An 11019-nucleotide genomic window follows, 5' to 3' on the forward strand; every position below is an offset into this window, starting at 1 on the left:
TACTTTCGCTCAGACTTGTCAACCGAAACCTACCCTCCCACTAGACTGTGTCTGGAGACTACAGGCAAAGGGGCAGGTTGGAACAGACCCTCACGTTAACACCTAAAAACCACTGGCTGGTCCTCTCAGGGTGAGTATGTTGAGTAATCTTAAACTCTGTTTGCGTGAAGCCTTGTAGCTGCTGATAATGTAACAACTTGTATAGTGTTTCTCATGATAGGATAAACATATAATGAATGCTATTGTGGTAATGCATTATTAAATTGATTATTTTTACATAATTTCTGTTAAGTTAATGTAACACAGGATTTATTGATAATGATAAGAGATAAAGTCACAGTAATTACACAATGCAGTTCTAAGCCGATATAAGGTCTAATAATGTATTTGTCAACAACCATAAGTCTTTGTGTGGAGAAATGTGCATAAACACATAATAAAAGACAATACCGTAAAACACAGTTGTAATTTACCGGTATATTAATATAGTCCTCATAGGAAAAGTTTTAATAGCTGACAAATACCGCAAATTAACAAACCCTTAAAATGTTCATATATCTGCTTACAACTATTTTAGTGTGATAAACATTTATTAAATGTTTACATAGTGCTTATTCAATGCCAAAGGGGGTTACAGTGAAGTAACTCAGGATGTAGTGCTGTAACTGAAGTTGCCTTTTAGGTTTCTCACACCCACCCAGCCGCCCACCACAGTACACAGCATCTGAACCCCCACCTATAGATGCACACCACAACCACACACTTCACTGTTCACATTTCATTTTCCCCCTACTCAATTTGCAACAGGTACTTCTCTCCGTCACTTCAATACAGTCAATCCACGGCCAATCAGCGATATCTGTGGACTACATCACTTCCTGTGGGTACACAGTGTATGTGACACTGACAGTGTTTGTCCTTAGAGACTCAGTCTACCCTGTCATTAAGGTCGTGTTTATGGGAAAGCCAGGAGAGTGGTTCATGTTTGGTTAACCACTGTCTAAACTCCTGATAAGCCCCTGAATATCAACCTGAGCCCTGCGGTTTGTTAATGGCCCAGGGTCTCTGAACAATATTCCCGGAGTGAGTTCATCCTTGCTGAGGCACGTATGCTTGTAATCAGCTGTCACGTTTGGCAGGTGGGTGATGTCTGAGATAGGAGCTCAGCAGAGAGATCATGTTTTTGAATAGTCAGAAGGGAATACTAAGGTGTGGCGTTGCATCGTTTGTCTTTCTCACACACAGTTGTGGTTAATAGAGTGATAGAAAAGATTGTATGGGCAGGTGTGGGCTTGGTTTTACACTACAGGATGAAAAGATTAGGATGATGGTATTAGAACATCTCCTATCAGAGAATCTCTCACATCCCTTCAAAATAAAGTTGCTGCCATGAGAAACCCACCCTCTGTCATGCTGCTGCATTTTTGTTTGCAGTTTGCACAGATGCAGTCATTTAGAAGGAGCAGAGTATCACAGTTACTGGCCTAAAATCTTGTATGATACTTAACACATTTTGCATATTCACTTTGAGTGTGGCTATTTTATACTTACCCCTCGAAAAGCAGTGGTGGAAGAAGTATTCAGATTTACTTTAGCAATAAAACACTACAAACATACTGCAACACAAGTAAAAGCATAAATTACAGAAGTATTAGTCACAAAATATACTTAATATACTTAGTAGTATAAAGTAAAACTTCTCCATATGTATGAATTGTCCCTGTCAGTATATTATTGAATTATTATTATGCTTCATTAACATGTAAGCAGTAGCTTTAGCTGGAAGGTAATTGTAACTGCTTTAAATGATGTTGGGTATTAATATATAACATCATCTTATCTTATAAACATTTCAGCCTGCAGTGAACAGCCTTTGCAGCCTTCAGATTCTTGAAAACACAACCAGATGGGGGCATCGTTGCTCAGGTGATTTATCATAAGACAATGGTGTATTCAGCTGGCTTGTCCATAGACACAGATCAAAAGTAGTGGAAAAAATGACACACATTAAAAGTGCTGGTTTAGAATTAGTTTTGCCTTTCATGATGAGCTATTTAGTTTTATATTTTTGAGAGAAAGAAGTTTGGTAAGAAGTTTATTTATTTTTATTTGTTGATCCAGCAAGTTCCTGTTTTGTGTTTGTGTGTGTGTGTATGTTAGGACATAGAAGTAGTGAGAGCAAAATGAAGTGACAGATTGAAGGACACTCATTAGATTACTCTAACAGTCCTGTATCACATTTAACCATCAATTAGGACTGGATGCAATTATTGCATTATGAAATTAAGGGTAATTTTGTTTTCACGTTGATTAAAGCGAGAGTTATGGGAGGTGGAAAGTAATGTTTTTACAAGTGGAAGATGGATTGTTTTACAAGCAAGGCAGAGTAGACATCACATCTGTTCCTGCCACTCCCTAGCAGGCCTGAGAGCATGGGAACCTTCAGTAGCTCCAATGGCTGCAACAGGCATCACAGAGTGCACTACATTTATCAATTTAAATGGTAAAATTAGCCATATATGGATCTGAATGCATTGTAATTGGGTGGGGAAGGATGGATACTTAGCAGAGTTCCACCCATCATCCAGCTTTGAGATAAAATTAACTCTATCTGCATGATTAGTCTTTGGATATGGCAATGAAAATAAAAGCATCTGTCATCAGTATGTTATGCATGCGGTGGGTTCTGTCTATGTAAATACATCCAATAAAAGTATCTCCTGAATCTGGGGCTTCCTGTCTGCGGCTTGTGGCGTGCATAGTGCATAGTCTGCCAAAGAGGGTTTTGAGTTTCCCTCACTGTCTTGTCCTGCGTTGGCCCCCCAGAATGGTGACCACCACACTTTAATAAGCCATTTCACAGGGGTCAATTCTCCTTTCTCCACGGCGTCAGCTGGGTTGCTACATTCACCCTTTCCTCACCCAGGCTCCCCCATTGGCATGTGTTCAGCCCAGCGTTGTTTACTGGACGGAGCATTTAGAGGGGTTAGCGTTTCACCATGGCAGCTGTTGGCACCATGTGCCTCCCTCTTGGGCGGCTGGTCGACGGCACGCAGGCCACTGCTTCACACACCCTCCAGCATCCCCCTGAGGACTCTCCCCTCCCTCCTCTCGCCCCTCACTTGGCCTTGGTTGAAGCCAGTAGCCTCGATCGGATATCATATACCAGTTTAATGTGAAGACACAGTTCTGGCTTTAATTGATGGCTCCCGGTTGGTTGTCACAGTCTGCAGCCAGTGAAGCTTGTGCTTGAAGAAGTAAATTCAGTGTCAACAAGGACCATCCCATTTCTATATATACAGTATACAGTACATGTGATATGTAGGCCTACAGAATTTATTCATTCTAGCACGACAGCTAATATCATGTCTGTCATTAGCAGGATTAAGGGCTCCTGTCACTGCATTTTCCGTGTCACCTCTCTCATTGATTGGCCTGACAACTGTAACGACCACCAGGCTCACGGAAAAACCCAATGTGAAGTTTCAGCTCAAGATTGCATATGGCTACCTCTGTTTTAGATTTAGATTTATATCTCCCAGACGTTCTGTATCTCCGACCAGATGGGAGTAACGTGAAGTGTTGGTTTAGGGGGTGATCCGTGTCATTTGATACTGTGAGAGCTAGGTGTGCTCTGAGGTTCATGTGTGATAGACTGGGGTGTGGGACTGTCTCTGTTTTTAGCTATGATAGCTAGCAGCATGGCTCTATGGATGGCATTGCCCGTCTGTCAATTGTTCCACCACTTTGGTCCAAACTAAAATACTAAACTAAACAAACTAAAATGTTGTACAAACATTCATGGTCCAAAGGATGAATCCTAATAACTTTGGTGATCCCTTGACATTTTTGTTTTTAGTGACATGTCTCTACAACTATTTTAATGGATTGCAATTTGAAATTTTGTACAGATGCCATGATGCTCAGACAAAGTGTCCTAATGACATTGGTGACCCCCTAACATTTTCTGCAGTGCTGTGAGACTTGAGCAAATGTTAACATTCTTACACGCTAAACTAAGATGTGTTACCATTTAGCTCCTAGCACCACTGTAGAACAGCGAAAAAGAACCGCTAACATGGCTTTAGACTTGTTTAAGAACAAGAAAGAGATGGGAACGATCCAGAACTGTGAAAATTTCAGCTCAAAATGTGGACTAATGATAAGCTGAGAATGAAGGTACAAGGAGGATAAGTTGAGAGAGCGAAGTAATATGCTACTTAACGACTATGTCAAGTGGAAAGAGGAAAGTATGTGACTTATGTCTGTGACATTTAGTTATGCGAATCAGACATGGCATGCTAATTTAGCCAATAAACCAAGTCAGCAATTTCTGGCGGACTGGTTTAGTCGCCTTCTGCTGTGATTCAAGGTGACATGCAAGAGAGGTACACAAACAATTGTATTAAATATAAACCTACTTGATGACATACCCTGAGGTCCTAACATGTTAGTGTCTTCTTCATACATGTGAAACTACTGCATCATAAGTTTATCTCTGTGATTGGCAAATGCCTGTGTTTTTGGAGAGACAGTGGAGATTGTGAATGTTGGTAATCTCATCCCGCCCCGCCCCAGAGAATCTAGTGAGTCTTGGGAGAGTGGTGTAGAGAAGCAAGGTCAGGGTAACAGTTGTCAGACACCCATCCATACCATTTGGATGGAAAGTGATACCACAGACAGCTGAGGCAGCTTCTGTCACTCTCAGGGTTAATTTGGAGTGTCTTAACATTCACTTTGCTCTGGACGGATTTGTAATGAACGTGGAACTGAGGGGTAAATGGAAATCTCAGCATCTGTGTCTCCTTACCTCTCCCCCCTGCTCTCTCACACACACATACACCAAATTACAGTGAACATCTAGAGGCCACAGAGTAGATTCTTGAGGTTGTTTTGTAACGGCAGAGTCATGCGGTATCCATAACTCTTTCAATCTAATTCACTGTGGAAAGGCCTGTCACCCTCCTGCATACGTCCAGCCCCACCCACACACTCCTGGGGCCCGGATCATGAGCCCCTTGGTGAATGTTTCCTTCTTTCGCCACACTCAGGCTGCATATCAGGAGGTCCCTAAAATAAACAGCGGGGAAATGCGATGGGGCTCTCAAGTCTGGATGATGGATTGAGCAGCAGTGTGATAATAATGGGTAATACTATAATATGTAGTGTACAGTGCATTTACTGTTTTCCTATAGATTATGTTATTTTTGTTATAAACAAGAGATGTAAATGTTGGTCTGTTGGTTATCCCCTTACTTTTCTTCTCGCAACACCGTGAGGTTGACCTTTTTGGTTAAAGTGGAACTCCACCAATGTAATAGGCTACAACAAAGCCTGTTTGCAGGTCTTGGGGAATACTACTGCTTATGTGAAAAAAAAGTTTTGTTTAGCCTTTTATGGCTGCAGAAAGAGCTGCACGGAGTGGTGTCACTTGATGTCAGCCTGTGTTGGGGCTGAAGGCTAGAAGTTTGAAAATGAAAGCATCTGGGGATGTGGAGTTAGAAGGAAGTGAGTGTATTATACCTCCGTAGCCCACTCTTTATTTCTGCTTGAGGCTCGAGTCTACATCAGCCACTACTCACACACCCGAATCACCAACCAAACTGTATTGAGGGCAATGTATGCGCCAGGTTTTGACAAGGAAGAAGAATGCGTGGAATATAAAAGACAACATCTCTAGTTCTGCTGCATTGATTTTGATAACATTTCTTTCACGAGTAAAATGTCTTGTCTTGACAATTATTTGATGGATTTCTATGGCATTTGGTACAGCTATTCATGGTGCCCAGAGGAAGAATCTCTGAATATCTCCAAATCTACTAGATGGATTGGCACAATTGTTTTTAACAGACATTTGGTGAATTGGTGATTACCCTGTACTCACCAAGTTTAATTGCTGGGATTAAGCGGCGACAATAAAAAGAAGTCAGAGTGGGCAAGAAATATGAGCAGTCAGACAATCATACAGGTTTCACAAAGATTCTCAGTTAGCCAAACTGGGCTTTGGGGAAGAGAAAACAAAGGGTGAACTTTAAAATGATCACCCAGGATGTTCTGATTCGACTTGTACTATACATGTCAAGGTGTACGCACACACATCCTTCCTGTGCAATAAGGGCTATTACTGACATTTTGTGGTGCATTCACTTTCATTTTCACAAATCCGGCTAAACTGTTAAACAAATTTCTTTTCCTCTCGAACCTCGTAGCTGCTATGTGAACTTGTTCCCAATCTCAGCCTTTACTCTAGTGAGTACAATGACATCTTAACTGAGAGAAACAATTGCTAAAATGCAAAACTCAAGTTTTAATAAACCAGAATTATTCTTTAATTATGGAATTTGGCTGATAGTACATGAACCCTCTCACTGTACCCCCAAAACTTGGTCGGCTCTCAGAGAGAGAGGAAGAAAGCATACTGGCATCCATCAGTGTCCATTAGCACCAGCAGTAGTGATGTGCGCGAAAGAGAAAGATCATTATTCACTGTCACTGTTCTCTAAAGTGTCTGAAGAACACCAACATCCAGTTAGTTATGACAGAGAAGAAACTCTTTCAAGGCTATTACACAGTCCAGCTGTGTGGTTATCAAACCATCATTACTGTGCACAACCATTGCAGTCTTTAGTGTTTCATGCTCCCTTGTCTCACTCGTGCATATGTTTATTCATAAATTCACACGCAAATGTTTGCAGAAAACACACTTAATAATGTTAACACAAACTACAGGGGCCAGTCCCTGAACCCCACTTGTCTTTGCAGCCACAGAGGGAGGAAGAATAATGGTGGTGATGGGGAGGGAACGGGGAAGTTGGATCTAAAGTATTTCTTTCTCTCCGCTTGCCTCCTGTTTACATTCCACCCCCCCGCAAACCCCCTAACCAGAGCTCCAGTGCCTAATCTCATCAGTGAATTCCCCGGCTGAACAAATATCTCCTCTCATAGTGAATATTCTCACTCTCTCACTCTCTCACTCACACACACACACACGCACGCATGCACGCATGCACGCAGAGTTTCAGTTAGTTTTCCTAGTTGTGCCTTGCCTTTGATCCCTTTGCTAGATTGAGACTTTGGTTTACCTCCTCTCTCAGCTGACTGGCAGCATGTCAGCACGAAATTAGTGTGGAGGTCACATTTCCACCTTCCTCTTTCATTTTTCTTTTTTGTTTCACTTGGCTGTCTCTCGCTCCCTCTTCATTTATCTAAACTGAAGGACACAAGTCAGACCCAGTTACAGACAGGCTGCACTAGAGGGGCTCGGAGTTGTCTGTGATGGGTTGTGGGGGCCTGTGGGTTCAGCAGGATAACAAGTATCTTTGTTCCAGTGTTGCAGCATTTGGTTGGCAGGAGAGACACACACCGACACGCTGCCCAGAGAGAGACCTTGGGGCAGGATGGGGAGGTGGATATAAAAGGCCGGGTGGACAGACAGACATGGGCCTCCAACTGTGCGACCCTGAACCATTCGTGCAGTTATTATGGATCGGATCAGTGAGCCTGTAAAGGCCAACTGTGTGGCCTGCTGCACTGCGCCAGGCCTTAGCTAAAACCAGGCAATGCTCCTGTCTAAAGGCTTTTAACGTCTGCTTAGTGGGGCAGCAAATCTACTTAACGTTCTTTTTTGGTGATTTGCTGATACAGTTCATTTCTGTATTTAGGGTGTGTGTGATTGTCAGTGGTGTAAAGTAACTAAGTACATTTACTACTGTAAAGTACAAATTTGAGGTACTTCTACTTTACTCGAGTATTTCCATTTTATGCACTATTAGTAATTCTCAGAGGCAAATATTGTATTTACTGCTTCACTACATTTGTGAGACAACTTTGCAATTATTTTTTTTAAAACCATGTATCTCAAGATTTAGTGATTTAGATTTTTATTGATGAACTGAAGTGTACCTTCATGGGTTGAAAAAATTATCCTATTTAAGATAAATAAACTACTAAACCCCCTTTTGAATCAGAAGGAAAAAGCATTGTCACAAAGCTGAAAACAGGGCTGTTTTTCTGAGCTCATAAAAAGTCGACTTGTGAGAGACACTTGGTTCTCACAGGACACAAACATATAACGCATTGTTGTAGATTAAGCTACCCAACGTTACCAACATGTGCATTAGTAAAATGCAACATACACATTATTGCACCAGTAATATTAATCCAAAAACATCATATATAATTATAAAAAAATAATGACGGCGACCTTTTGTCTGCATAGTCAGTACTTTTACTTTTTAAATTTAGCTGAAAATGCTTACATACTTTTACGTAAGTAAGGTTTTGAATGCAGAACTTTTACATGTAGTGGGGTATTTTGAAAGTGTGGTATTGCTACTTTTATTAAAGTAAAGGATCTGATACTTCTTCTTCCACCACTTGTGATTGTGTTTCTGCAGTTGTCCTTTCTGTCACAAGGTTGTGAATAAGAGCCCATTTCCTGCACTGTTCTCACTCTGGGGCTATATAGATAGGTGGGGGAAGGACCCCAAGAAAAGGTCTTTGTCTATGTGTGTCTGTGTGTGTAGGTATGTATGCCTTTTCTAGGACAGCATGGAGCCGGGCCCATCCGGCATTTCATTGTTCCTTCGTCAAACAAATAGATACACACACATGCATGTAGCCAATGAATATTTAAAATGATAGTATAATATGTATTATTATATTTGCATACATTACATTAAAATTTCAACAATATTCAGATATACAATTCTATACATTATCATGATAACAACAACAATAAATAACATCTATAAAGCATAAATGGGCTCATGTACTGTCACTTTGATAATAAGCTCTGTATTCATGTGCTGACCTGCCTCAGGGAATCAGACGTGATGCACAACATGTGGCAAAGTGCTCGATCTGTAACACTCTTATCTCATTATTATCATGAGTGTCTGGGCTTGTTTGGCATTAGCATGATGTATGCATACATATGAGTGGCTAGTTTAAAAACTGAATGTGACGGCCCTCAGAGGAAGGTGATAATTGGGACACCTGAGGACCTCTTTTCTCTGATCCAGGGCCGTTTACTCCAGAGAGAAAGCAAATAGAGGCTCCACACCACAGGAGGGGGGGCAATGTTCCTCTTGATAAAGTTATCTTCAAATAACCAACAGAGGGGTTGTTTTCCAACAAACAACAGCCATTCAGCCCAAGCCCTTTAGTCAATACTGGGCCATTAGATTGGGAGAGACAAAGGTGTTAAGCATCAGCAGATTAGGCACAAATACCAACAGATTTGAATATGGAATATATTTATATATGCTCTGAGCATTGCTGTAGAAGAATTTTCCTTTTTTTTTGGTTGTAAATTGATTTGATGGGTTTTTAAATTATTGGTGATTTAAGTATAACCTTTCATTTGTAAAATTTGAAAAATTGTATTAAAAGGAATGATGAATAATATTATATATGAATAATACAGTAAACTAGAGACCATCTTGCGATGAGATCACACCAGCCGTGACACCAAATCGGGCCAGGGGCCCTTCCCTACTTCAATCCCCCCCTACTTCCAGCGCCCTTGCTTGGACCTCACCCATTTTGGAACGTGGCCTTCATTTTCATGTCAACTACACACCTGTAAAGTTTTGTGACTGCATCTTGCACGGTTGTGATGCTATCCCAGTGACACAATCTGGCCGCAGACATCACGTAAACACCTGTCTCCGTGGTAGTTCCCACTACAGGTATCTCCAGGACCACATTTTGCCATGATGACACACACACACACACACACACACACACACACACACACACACACACACACACACACACTCGGTAAAAACAATACCAGTATCACTTTGTTGCAGCTGGTAAAAACTGTTTCATGACTGCGTCATAGTGCTTTTTTTTTTTTTGCTTCTTTGTTGCATCTGGTTGGGTGTGAACAAAGAATAATACCTCCAGCTCTGGTCAGACTTTGAGGTCTGATAGTAGGATGACATCATGTATTCCTTGTCAAGTGGAGCTACTTTTTATCACAACCTCTGGCCTTGCTCCATTCCTGCACCCAGAGAAGGAAGGAAGAGAGTCTGAGTTAAAGGAATTGCAATGTGCTCCAGGTTTGGAGTGTTTAGGGTTCACACTGCAGAGGGCAGTCAAATTTGTATTTAATCTCAAAGAAATTACTCTGTTGTCTTGCACTTTGCATCGACCTCTCCGGGTTTTGTTTCTATATTAGGCTTTGATAGAGTTTGTTTTCCGAGCTTTGGGTCTTCCTCTCTCCAACCTTGTGAATCCATCACAGAGCATTTTCTCATGGCCTTAAAATCCCCCCCCGAAACAAATCAAGTCAGAGAGAGCCTCACAAGCAAAAACACAAGCTCTGATTTCATGACAGATAAAAAGACAGCACGCTCTGTCAGCACTTCTGACAAATCAGCACGTTCTGATTTAGAGGCCAAACAACACCTTGCTACATGTATTGTGGATACAGGAGGGCATGTGGTAACAGCAGGCATGACATGAGCTGAATGTGTGCCTAATAGATTTGACTCACTCAGATTTCTCACGGTGGGTCAGGTGTTTTTCTACTATCACCCTACATGCCTGTACATATCTCTTTTATTTCTTACGTTCAACACTTTTCTTTTCTGTTATGCAATACATTTGTGGCTTATGGCTCACACCACCTCTTTCCTTCTCTTCTCTCCCGGTGTTTCCCACACTGCATGCACCTCAAGAGACCTAGCCCCTTTTGGCGTTGATCCATTTGGCTGTCACACCAACAGAAGGACCAACATGTGCGTGGGCTTAATAATAAAATAATCTTTGCCCTGGGGTGCTGAAACTCTGCAGCTACTCCCTGACAGTTTCACTTGCCCTGAAAGAGAGAACAAATCTGGCACAGACACGCACTCTCTGTGTCTATGAAATACTGTATGTCGTAACTGAAATATCTAAGCTTATGGAAAGCCTTATTACAAGAAAACAAGTTGTCATGTGTCTGCAGAACAAGGATCCATGCTGTGAAAATGAAACTAACAGGAACTGAAATGTGTCCTTATTTTATGA

Source organism: Perca flavescens, chromosome 16 (genome assembly GCF_004354835.1).
Source record: "Perca flavescens isolate YP-PL-M2 chromosome 16, PFLA_1.0, whole genome shotgun sequence".
NCBI classification, from domain to species: domain Eukaryota; kingdom Metazoa; phylum Chordata; class Actinopteri; order Perciformes; family Percidae; genus Perca; species Perca flavescens.